General features: G+C 38.9%; 1 long non-coding RNA gene across 1 annotated transcript; it reads right to left on the reverse strand.

Moving 5' to 3' along the window:
* Nucleotides 1-6,177: 6,177 nt before the first annotated feature.
* On the reverse strand, nt 6,178-12,151 carry LOC140743559 (uncharacterized). The gene is made up of 2 exons (XR_012102473.1): nt 6,830-12,151; nt 6,178-6,656 (listed from the first exon to the last, which is right to left on the reverse strand). It is a non-coding gene; the product is annotated as an uncharacterized LOC140743559 (long non-coding RNA).
* Nucleotides 12,152-12,524: the final 373 nt, after the last annotated feature.

The raw sequence follows: 12,524 nt of genomic DNA on the forward strand, positions 1-12,524 counted from the left end.
ACTCCGGGATCTCCTACGGAACGTAACCGGAGTCCTCTGAACGCGTCGCCCCTTCGGGCTTCTATAGCTGGTACCTACCACCGTACTAAACGTATACCCTATCGGTGTAATCCACGGTGATTACTTACAAAAATCAAAAGAAACCTTGTGTCGTCCAACACATTAAGCTGTCTGGACGTATTACGAAATCATAAATATAGAAAAAATAGGACTGTCAAAACTTTCTTAAGAAAATAGTTCAAAAATTCAAGTAGCAAACGGGCATGCAGTTAACTTAATAGCAACTTCTCTACATGTAAAGAGCTCCAGACAAGGTTGAAGTTGTTCCTTATAATAGCGACTAATGACATTGGTATTATAAGAAACAAGTATGGCCGCCACAACGTGTTTTACTACCGTTTTATTATAATGTTAACGAGAAAGCCGAAACAAGCAATCTACTTACAAGTATATAGGTACTTAATTTAGCAAACATTGGTTGCTTCTCACTGGTTAACTGATTAAACGGTCGGTGAACAGAAATAAATCAACCATTGTTTTCTTTTTGAATAACTGTAAAGAATAGAAATAAATAACTTTATCATGAGTCGCACGACTCTATTAACCCGCCTATAGGGAGTTCTATTCGCGCAAAACTAATATGTAAGAACTTTCCGTTTAAAAAATGTTATTATTTACACGACCTTAAAGAGAGAACCATATTCTTTCTTCTGTTACCTACTAATATTTATACCATAAAAACAATTAACGATTTTCTTTATTTCATTAAGCTCTATCGGCTATTCTCTATTTTTGCCACTTAGGTCCCTATATCGACTAAAATAATTAAAGAATAAGCTAACTTAAGTAATCTATTAAAAATTTAATCAAACCAATTTAAACATAAATCTTCATTTTTGCCACGTCACATTCAAATACCCTTAAATCACAATGTTTACATTTATTATTGTATGCGACGGAGTTTGTGCATCGAATTCAACTCGAATGAAACAAAAACAACTCGTAACGTGGAGGTTGAAGTCACCACATCAGGTTTTGGGCCAAGGTCGGCCTCTCCGTCTGCCAAACAAAAAATTGGGTCAACAGATTTTGGCCAGAACATGCAAACGTTGTAAAGCTAGCAAAGGAACAGAAATAATAGCAACATTTAACAACTTGTAGATTAGACTAGTAATTTTTTTATCATGCTCTTATTAACTTGACCTATGTATGAATATATCTATGAATATGTATGTATCTACCTATGTACCTGGGCAGGTAACGGAATCTTTGAACTCCATTCTTACCCACTTCAACGGGCAGATGAATTCAACATTTTGAACAATTATTAAGAATCGATGACAATACACCATTTCAATAACTTTCTCCCATTCTCCTCAGGTTCACCAGGATTTTTCTTATACCATTTTAGCGTGGTATTAAGTTTTTAAACTATATTTTTATTTCCGGTAACGTTTAATCATAAAATTGCCAGAACATACAAGGGCCTACAGAAGCCTATGCTTGCCACCGTTTAAAAATTCAAAGTTCTAATTTATCGAAGAACATTGGGTCCTTGCGAATTTCTGCACGTTAAATTTGTATTGTCGCACACTACTTCAAGCCTTAAAACAAGTTGGCCCGCAGTGGAGTACTGTTTATCTTGTTCTTTTTTATTTTTAATATCATAGCAGCCATAAAGGTGAAAGCAAAAAACGCCAAAAAATAGCGGCTTCATGTATGGCGACCCCTATTTATTTTGAAGATTTTTTTATTTTAAGTATTTTCTGATAAAGCGGCCTTCATTATACCTAAAAAAATGTCAAGTGTCTATCTATTACGGTTCTAGTGATAAATCCCTGTGACTGACGGACAGACAGCGGAGGTTTAGCAGTAGGGTTCCGTTTTTACCCTTTGGGTACGGAACCCCAAAAATAAATCTGTTAAAGTTAATACCTTTGTTTTACCTTACCTTAATACCTTTGGCACAGGTGACATTGAATAGGTTCATGGTTTATGGATCTTGAAAACCCTATACTAAGGCTCGTTTTATCGCACCTAATTATTTGTATTGAATGCACGCGTTCTTACGCTATATTGCACGCATGATTTCCCTTTTGTAGCGAGCTGCGGGCAGTAGTCATATTTAACAGTAAAACCTATGGTGAGGCATTTTTTTGTATTCTTATGCTATAAAATTATCCATGAATCCTATAGCTATTAGCTTGTAATAATCGAGGAAATGTGACATTCTCTTAACTTATTGCAAAATTTGCCTAACGTTGTTAGTATATAATTAACAAACTCAGTTTGAGAGCCTCTAATTATCTTTATGCTTACAATAATTGCTGTTACTTTATCACAATTATTTTTAATTGCTCAAATGTAGTTTTTTCGCCAGCGCAAAAAGGGTCCTCAGAAAAATTGTTGCTCTAAAATTATTTTTCGCCGGCCTTTAGAAATACAAAATATTAGACGCCACTGCCCGTGAAGCGATTATAGGGAAGTGCCCCATGACATCTCAATTATCGATAAAAGTATAGGCGGTATTTTCCGTAGTTTATTATTTTTCTACAATATCTAGTACCTACAATTGACTAAACTTGTCATTGCTTCCGGTGGCCAAAATGTCCATTAAGTCCTGCCGTGCAACAAAAAATCGTCGCCAGCGTCTTGGGAACCATGTCTCACATGGTATAAGGTGGCTTATTTTATTTATAGTGGGTAGCAATCTTAGTTAAGTATGCGAAGATAAGTCTAAATATAGATATTATGGAAATACATTAAGTTAACTTTATTTGAGGTTTACTTTGTGAGAGGATTATTTGTAGATTGCACAAGATATGTGTGACAGTCGTTCTATGAATTTCCTCTTATACTGAGGCCCGTAGTTCTAATCCATTCTATTTGTGGCATAGTCCGGATATTCTGATAATTTATAGCCGCGAGTTGTCGGACATGATCGCCGAGAGCTAGCAGTAACAATGACTTCATTTCTCCGATATTTTTGTAGCTTAGCGTAAAATTAATGAGACTTCAATTTTCAACGTCTGTTAAACTATTCTTAGCTACATATAAGGAACTTGGGGCATACCTCATACTCAATACTCACGAAAGCAGAATGGCAGATGAAAAGCAGATGGAGCATACTTCATCATACTGCTTCCGTGAGTTTGAGTCTTGAGCGAATTAAGTAAGTCCTAAGTATAAGTACTTAGTACAATGATAACTACCGTAATGTCTAGTTAGGGCTACTCCACAGTAGGCTGCTTAGACGGATTTACTATTGCTGTTATTTGCTGAACAAGACCATGTTGTTGTTCACACTAAGATATATGTGTGGGTTTTGTACACATTAGGTCAGGCCGACAGTTCAATTGTTATTTTAATGTAAACAGTAAGATTTATCAGTCGAGGAACGATAAAACAAACGAGCCGATTGAACGGACCCTCAGAGTTTTATTGCATGTTACCGAGACCGTCATTTCGCGGAACAGAAACCTAGTGCTTATTCAAGTGTTTATAGCGTGAAGCTCAGGCAACTCGACACCGTGTCGACAGCACTCGACATCACTAAATGTCCCCACTTACCTACGCCACACTGCCATGAATTCAAAAGGAACGAAATTCGTTGCAATTGCAGTCCTCGACCCAAGACTAAGGAACCGCTGGGTTCTTTTGTTGACGTAACAAAGCAAGTGCTTACAAGATTTAGAAGAAAATTGTATCTACCAATCTAAAAACCGGGGGCACGAATTTCAAGAAATACTTAGTGTAAAATACGAGATGTGTCTGTGTTTACATTTCAGACTGACTACATTCTTCTGAATTTATTATCTAATGTACCTCACAAATCAATATCCAAAATATTTATATGCTATTTTGCAAATAGATTTACTACATGACTACATGATAAGTCTTTGATCTCAGAAGTGGTATCACATCTTCTGTCGGCTTCGTGTGGAACTTCTGTTTTATAAGGAGTTGGTGACAGATGTCCATGGGCAGCAATGACCATTTGCCGACAGGTGGACTGCTTCTTTGTCATCAACTTCATTCGATTGATACGGATGATATAAGCAAATATAAGCAGTGATAGCTTAGTGGTGAAGAAACTCGGCCTCTCGATCGAGGGGTCCGAGGTTCAACTCCCAGGCACCCACTAATGATTTTTCAAAAATTACGTGCGTATTAAAAAATGCATTATCACTTGCTTAAACGGTGAGGAAAACCTCGTGAGGAAACTTGCATACCTAAGAGATTTATAAAATAAAAAAAATCTCAAAGGTATGTGAAGTCCACCAATACGCACTTGGCCAGCGCGGTGGACTATGGCCTAATCCTTCTCATTAACCCTTTCATTTAATACCCCTATAATGGAGGTGCATAAAAATAATTGGTCTCCAATTTTGGGTTATATTGGACTTAGAATAACTTGTATAAAAAATTCAGCTCAATCAGTTGACGTTGACTGGTTTAAAATTAATTTACAATATTTGAAGGTCAGCTACGGTTAAACATTAGCTCGTAAAGCTTGCGTATAAACTATTCTACAACTTACAACACGTCATTAAAGTAAAATTGAAAATAATTAAATACGAGTGTTTTAGTGCGAGTTTTAGTTCAGTACTTAGTGTGATCTACACTAGTAAAACTCCCCAAGTCAAGCGTGCGTAAAGAAGTTTTAAGTACTTCAAAACAATTCATTTACAATGTCACAAATCGTGATCCTTTAGCTTACATGAACGGAACGTCGACCGTTCCGCGTGCTGCCTCCCCGGCTCCGAGCAATTCGTGATGGTTTTTTCATTTTACTTTTCTTAAGTGACCTTCCTTCAACGATCTTGTTGTAAATTTAATTAATGTTGCTAAACTAGATGGACCTACCTATAGCTTCATTCTGAGAAGAAACCCATGTCCAGCAATGGGACGATAATGGGTAGACGACGACACACATGCAGTGGCGGACTAAGGTCTTCAGAGATCCCGGGTCTAAAATGTTGAATGAGGCCCGGGTCAGAAAGTAAACATTGCAAGATACGAAAAGTTGAATGGAGGCCCGGGGTGGAAAGTTGAATGGGGTCTCCAGTCTAAAAAGTTGATTTGATTTTACAAAATACTAGAGATGAGTTGTACTAGGTAAATTTGGGAATAGGTATGCCTGTTCCTAGTATTTAAAAATACGTGATCCAGAAATCAGTTCCACCTAATCCCATAAAGTTTCATAATCAAAATACAAATGTATCATTGTCTTATTCGCCGACCAATACGATTCCTGCGATCTTTTTTTCACTAATTTTCACAAATTTCACAGATTGTTTGGTTCTAACGAACTTTTTTGCTAAGAACATATTACGTACACATACTTCTTCTACTAGTACGAGTATAACAGCATTTCAACTACTGCTTTTTAGTTAGCAACTTGAACAGTTAGCCACTGTGATTAGGAGTTCCGCAGGACCGGAGGCCCGGGGCGGATCGCATCTTCTGCAACCCCAATTAGTCCGCTAGACCGTATGTATAATTAACCTAGTAATTTCTAGTCATTCGTACCAGAACATGACGACAAAATGTAATCACGTGTGAACTGCATCGTTGCACCTGGTTTTAGCTGCGTTGTGGTTGAGCCAATTAATTGGCCAATTACGAAATCATATACCTACGGTTGTGTACCAACAAATTTTCATTTATTATAAGGTACTTTTTTAGGACTTAACTGTGAGAATAGTTGGTGACACTTATGAGTTAATTGATTTACTAGATATAGATAAGTTGTCCCTGTAGTTGCGGGAGCAGAATAGGGCTACGGTATCCCCTGCTTGTCGTAAGAGGCGATTAAAAGGGGCTTCCGGGGTTGCGGGTGGCGAGAGTGGGAGCTCGACCAGCGACCCCGGGAAGGACGGCGGTATGTGTGGTCGCATACCGTCGTGCACATCAGACTGAGTGGCGAGCAGCACTCTCACCTGGGCGGAGCCCGACGGGGCAACGCGCTAAGAGGACTCCGGTTGCGTTCCTTTGGAGATCTCGGAGTCCCCTACGCAGCGCCGAGGATGGCCACCGGGGGTGGCCATCCTCGGCGCGCATTAGTGCGGCAAGAATCCCACATAACCCCGTGTCGCTCCCACATAATAAAAGGCATAGAGTACCTTTTGAAGGTATAGGATGTGTAGTGGTGTTGTTGGAAATGATACTCCGAAGCTATTTACACGACTCATATATATTATAGATTTATATATATACAATTAAGAAACGAAAGTAAGCGAACAATAATGAAAGATTTAAACATAAAATATTAATTTTCGTATCTACCAATTGACATGACATCCTAACTGTCTTTTCTTATTTTTCCTCTAAAATATTAGGTTTTCTATACAGAGATATAAGGAGGTTTGTAGGTTACACTCTACAGTACTCCCCCACCGAGATCGCTACTGCGATCGATAATAGTCTGGGAATGTAACTTTTCTTCCGCTTCTTGTTCTCTTGACTTCTGGAGCTGGTTGAGCAGGTTCAGCAGGCAGTACATCTGCTGCACGCATCAGATAGGCTGGTTTCAGTCGATCAATCGAGACTGTGACTGTCTTTCCTGACATAACAATTTTGAAATATTTAGGGTTGCGCTCGACGACTTCATGAGGACCTGAGTAAGGCGGTTCCAGCGGTCTTCGAACATGGTCCTGCCGCAGGAAGACGTGTGATGAGTCTTTCAAGTCACGTGGGATGTAGAACGGACTATTCCTGTGCCAAGATGCTGGTTTTGGTGTGAGATTGGCTAGGCTAGTGCGCAGACGAGTTACTAGAATAGTGATGTCTCCAGTGGTGTGGTCATTGGATGGAGCTATGAACTGACCTGGAAGGCGAAGAGGTTCGCCATAAACCAGCTCTGCTGAAGATGTCTGTAGGTCTTCCTTCCATGCACTTCGTATGCCGAGTAACACGAAGGGAAGAACCTCAGTCCAGTTGGAAGAGTTGTGGCACATAATCGCAGCTTTTAATTGGCGATGCAGACGGTCGATCATACCATTGGCTGATGGATGATATGCGGTCGTTCTGAAATGTTTAGCTCCAACCATGGATGAAAGTGCATTGAATAGAGGGGACTTGAACTGTCGACCTCTGTCTGTGGTGATTTTTAGTGGACATCCAAATCGGGCAAACCAACCAGACACAAGGGCGGATGCGCAGGTCTCAGCGGTAATGTTTTTGAGCGGGATAGCCTCAGGCCATCGCGTGAACCTGTCGATGACGGTGAGACAGTATGAACAGATCCTTTAAGCGTTTAAAAGCAATCTGACTAATACAATAAAAAAGCCCCATCCATCATGGCTACTACTTCAGCAACAAACCCGATGAAACGTAAAAATGAAGACCTGATAGTAGACCCAGACACACTGAAACCCATAGAAGATGCCAAAAAGCCTAAAATAAATTTGAATGAGGACAAAAAATTCAAGTGCTTGTCCTCAATAGCGGAAATGTATGACAAAATTTTAGTATTAGTATTCAACCCTGATCAGCAAACTACGCAAGCCATGGACGTAGATGAACATGCATCAGAATTGTATTCAGAGGCGATTAACAGCATAACAGTGGGTAATCACATAATAAGTATCATTTTTACTATACATAATGTTTGCAGACAGGCTGTCGAGACGAATGAAACTAATATGATCCAAAAAACTGAAAGAACATCTTTCAAAATACATTTTAGAGGAAAAGACTACATATTGGCTAATGATGCAATAAGAATCACATGGAGGGACACACTGACAAGAAATGGATTACAATATAAGGATTTTGAAATTGTAGATCCTGAGAATTGGTACGGTACCATGGGCCCCTATCTGGATATGTTCTCAGCCTACGCGTTGAGGGTGAATGAACTCAGATTAGGTCATAATAACATGCCCATAACGAAAGTAGACGGGGTGCACAAAAGTTTCCCGGTGTCTAAATATGGCCTCTCAGGCGCACATCATGTGTTATTGGAAGGAGCCTCTTTCCCACCAGAGCGTAGGTCTTCAATAGTACAGAGCATTGGACCTATGACAGCATGGTTATGTATGATAAGAAGCGAGGGGATGTACAGAAGGAAATACGCAGCTGCAGTTAAAAGAGCTATGGCACACGTACCCTGTATAGATGATATCATCGAGCTTACTAAGAATACAAAACAGGCCTCTGAAATATCAACATTAACCACATTAGTAGCAGAGATCTTACTAGTGACAACAGCTAGACAAGCAACAAGGATGTACTTTCCAATTGCCATTTTTGCTGCTGTATGGAACGTACACAGAGACAAGACTCAATTCTGTAGATTTTTCAACACAACTGGGGCTGGCGGCTGGTATACCTATAAAATAGCTAGTGAATTGTCCAAAAATTTCACCATTGGTGGACAAATGCAGGAGGAGATGGGGTCACAGATAGTCTTCCATGGCATCTTCGGAACATTTAAGGAGGATCTAGCTATTTTAGGACAGATTACTGATGTAGGTACGTGGTACACTCGGGAAGATATGGGACAGTGTTTCAGACAACAAGGATCAGCATCTAGAGAGACCAAAATTACATTACCTAAAGTAAAATATTACTCCAAAATGTCATGCGCAAATCAGTCAGGTCTACTATCAGGAGTATATAACCAGGTAGTCACTGTTCCATGTTTTAGTGGTTCAAGGACTCATCACTTTGATGCCACTTTCTTTGAACACATTGAAAAGAAGCGGGATAGCCTCAGGCCATCGCGTGAACCTGTCGATGACGGTGAGACAGTATGAACAGATCCTTTAAGCGTTTAAAAGCAATCTGACTAATACAATAAAAAAGCCCCATCCATCATGGCTACTACTTCAGCAACAAACCCGATGAAACGGAAAAATGAAGACCTGATAGTAGACCCAGACACACTGAAATCCATAGAAGATGCCAAAAAGCCTAAAATAGATTTGAATGAGGACAAAAAATTCAAGTGCTTGTCCTCAATAGCGGAAATGTATGACAAAATTTTAGTATTAGTATTCAACCCTGATCAGCAAACTACGCAAGCCATGGACGTAGATGAACATGCATCAGAATTGTATTCACAGGCGATTAACAGCATAACAGTGGGTAATCACATAATAAGTATCATTTTTACTATACATAATGTTTGCAGACAGGCTGTCAAGACGAATGAAACTAATATGATCCAAAAAACTGAAAGAACATCTTTCAAAATACATTTTAGAGGAAAAGACTACATATTGGCTAATGATGCAATAAGAATCACATGGAGGGACACACTGACAAGAAATGGATTACAATATAAGGATTTTGAAATTGTAGATCCTGAGAATTGGTACGGTACCATGGGCCCCTATCTGGATATGTTCTCAGCCTACGCGTTGAGGGTGAATGAACTCAGATTAGGTCATAATAACATGCCCATAACGAAAGTAGACGGGGTGCACAAAAGTTTCCCGGTGTCTAAATATGGCCTCTCAGGCGCACATCATGTGTTATTGGAAGGAGCCTCTTTCCCACCAGAGCGTAGGTCTTCAATAGTACAGAGCATTGGACCTATGACAGCATGGTTATGTATGATAAGAAGCGAGGGGATGTACAGAAGGAAATACGCAGCTGCAGTTAAAAGAGCTATGGCACACGTACCCTGTATAGATGATATCATAGAGCTTACTAAGAATACAAAACAGGCCTCTGAAATATCAACATTAACCACATTAGTAGCAGAGATCTTACTAGTGACAACAGCTAGACAAGCAACAAGGATGTACTTTCCAATTGCCATTTTTGCTGCTGTATGGAACGTACACAGAGACAAGACTCAATTCTGTAGATTTTTCAACACAACTGGGGCTGGCGGCTGGTATACCTATAAAATAGCTAGTGAATTGTCCAAAAATTTCACCATTGGTGGACAAATGCAGGAGGAGATGGGGTCACAGATAGTCTTCCATGGCATCTTCGGAACATTTAAAGAGGATCTAGCTATTTTAGGACAGATTACTGATGTAGGTACGTGGTACACTCGGGAAGATATGGGACAGTGTTTCAGACAACAAGGATCAGCATCTAGAGAGACCAAAATTACATTACCTAAAGTAAAATATTACTCCAAAATGTCATGCGCAAATCAGTCAGGTCTACTATCAGGAGTATATAACCAGGTAGTCACTGTTCCATGTTTTAGTGGTTCAAGGACTCATCACTTTGATGCCACTTTCTTTGAACACATTGAAAAGAAGAGAATAATAAGCACTACTGGCAAGACATTGTCACAAATCATAAACATATTAACAAGCACATTAGAGGATTTGCATGATAAAGTAAAAAGAGAAAACGAAAGTAAGCGAACAATAATGAAAGATTTAAACATAAAATATTAATTTTCGTATCTACCAATTGACATGACATCCTAACTGTCTTTTCTTATTTTTCCTCTAAAATATTAGGTTTTCTATACAGAGATATAAGGAGGTTTGTAGGTTACACTCTACAAAGGTTTCCCCCTCGTAAAAAAAAAACAAGGTACGAAAAATGTTATCAACATCGAAACAAAATATCTTAAGTACAGAGGCGCAGCAAAGTGCTTCGTCTGTCCCACAATTGCATACAAATGATAAGCATAAACAAAAGTTGGGGGGTTACTACCATTTCTTAAAACAATATTATTTTAATCATACCTACATTGAAATTTCATACCACGACTTTTGCAGGAAATTAAAATTTTTAAGCAAAATATGACAATTTGAGTTGGTTTCATACAATGGATAAGCGAAAGCGAAAAATGAATAAGGGTTTAAGGCCCCCTGAATTATTAAAAAGTAAGGCGCGTTCACGTTGCTGTTTAATTTGTTTTTGACGTAAAACGTTTAATCGCTCGTTGAGTTGGAACAGTGTTAGTCGGTACAACATCTTGTTATACTAATATTAAGTCATATTTGAATCGCTAATAAGTACGAGTTACTAAGCTTTAGCAAACTTTAAACCCACTACATGTAGATAATGTACGCGTACGAGTTCGTCCAGCATTTTTTTAATACTTAGATATATATGATAAACCACCTACCAACCAGCACTAATTCCACACAAGTTTCAATATATAAATCAACTAAAACAGAAAAACTGCAATATGGATTCACTCCAAGGCTCTTTGACTGCTATGTCCGAACTCTTCACCAGTAAGATGGAGGAATTCCAGAAGCAGCTGCAGCAGAGCTCTACAACACCAACTGCATCTGCACTTGCAACAGATTTTGCTGCATTCCGTCACTTTGTTTTATCTGCTTTGAACACCGTGCAAAAGCAGATTGAATTTGTGGCACGCCAAATGGAGCGCCTGGACATGAGGAGTAGGCGCAAGATGTTGCTTTTCCACGGTGTGCCGGAAGAGAAAAATGAAACTACAAGTGTCACCATCACCACTCTTATAGCAAGTAAGCTGAAGGTCGCCGATTTTTCTTCGAACAGCATTAACCGGTGTCACCGACTGGGACGTCCCAGGGAGAATAAACCCAGACCCTTATTAGTGAAGTTCAGAGAGGTCTCAGTGAGGGATAAAGTTTGGTTCGCTAAAACCAAACTAAAAGGCACCGGCGTCACACAGTCTGAATTCCTGACGAAGAGCCGTCACAATATTTTCATGCGGGCTAGGCAATTATTCGCCGTCACCAACTGCTGGACCCGTGATGGTGTCATCAATGTGCTGGCTCCGGATGGCTCACACCACCAGGTGGAATGCCTGGCGGAACTTGATGCTATTCCTAATGTGCCGGCCCAATCCTCTTCTGTGCAGACTGTTCCAAGTACGACAAGGCCCGAAGACAACAGAGAAGGTACTCGCACTAGACGTCTTCATAGAAATAAGTAAGCCGGGCTAAAGTTTGTTCTGACTTATATTCGATACTTCAATTCTTTCGGCTCAATTCTTTTGGCTAATTTTTCTTTGTTTTTTTTCACATAACCACGTAACTTCTGTCATTGTTCTGTTTCTTCGTGCTTTTATTTCTCCTTTTACTTTCTTGTATTCTTGTAATGTTGGTAGATCTTTAGTTGCATTGTTTACTTACTACTTTGAGCGCGGTAGTATGATATTTAACATTTCCTGATCACTAACAGTATACCTCTTAATTCATGTCATGTCAACACTGTATTTACAATAATAACAATATTATAATTTATACTTTATTTATAAACGAATAATGACAGCGGTCAAACTGACAACTGTCAAACTATTGTTTTGGATAACAGTATTTTAGCCCCATATTTGGATCGCTGTTGCCTAGCACAAAATTTGTACGATAACTGAAGTTTCTTTGTGTTATATATCAAACTATCGTGATTTTAATTTTTGTTTTATTTGATTTTATTTTGTGTTTTGTTATAGTAACTGTTTAATTTTAATGTAGTTTTATGTTGTCTGGCTGTCTTATTTTAAAATTTATGTTAATAATTAGTAATCATTGATTTTGTATTGCTTTTATGGTGTGCTGGTGGGTAGGAGTTAAAGAAAGTTATTTATTTATTTATTCAAATAAAAT

This window comes from Epargyreus clarus, unplaced genomic scaffold (assembly GCF_041222505.1).
Source record: "Epargyreus clarus isolate Ecla_fem2 unplaced genomic scaffold, WU_Ecla_fem_2.2 ptg000007l, whole genome shotgun sequence".
NCBI classification, from domain to species: domain Eukaryota; kingdom Metazoa; phylum Arthropoda; class Insecta; order Lepidoptera; family Hesperiidae; genus Epargyreus; species Epargyreus clarus.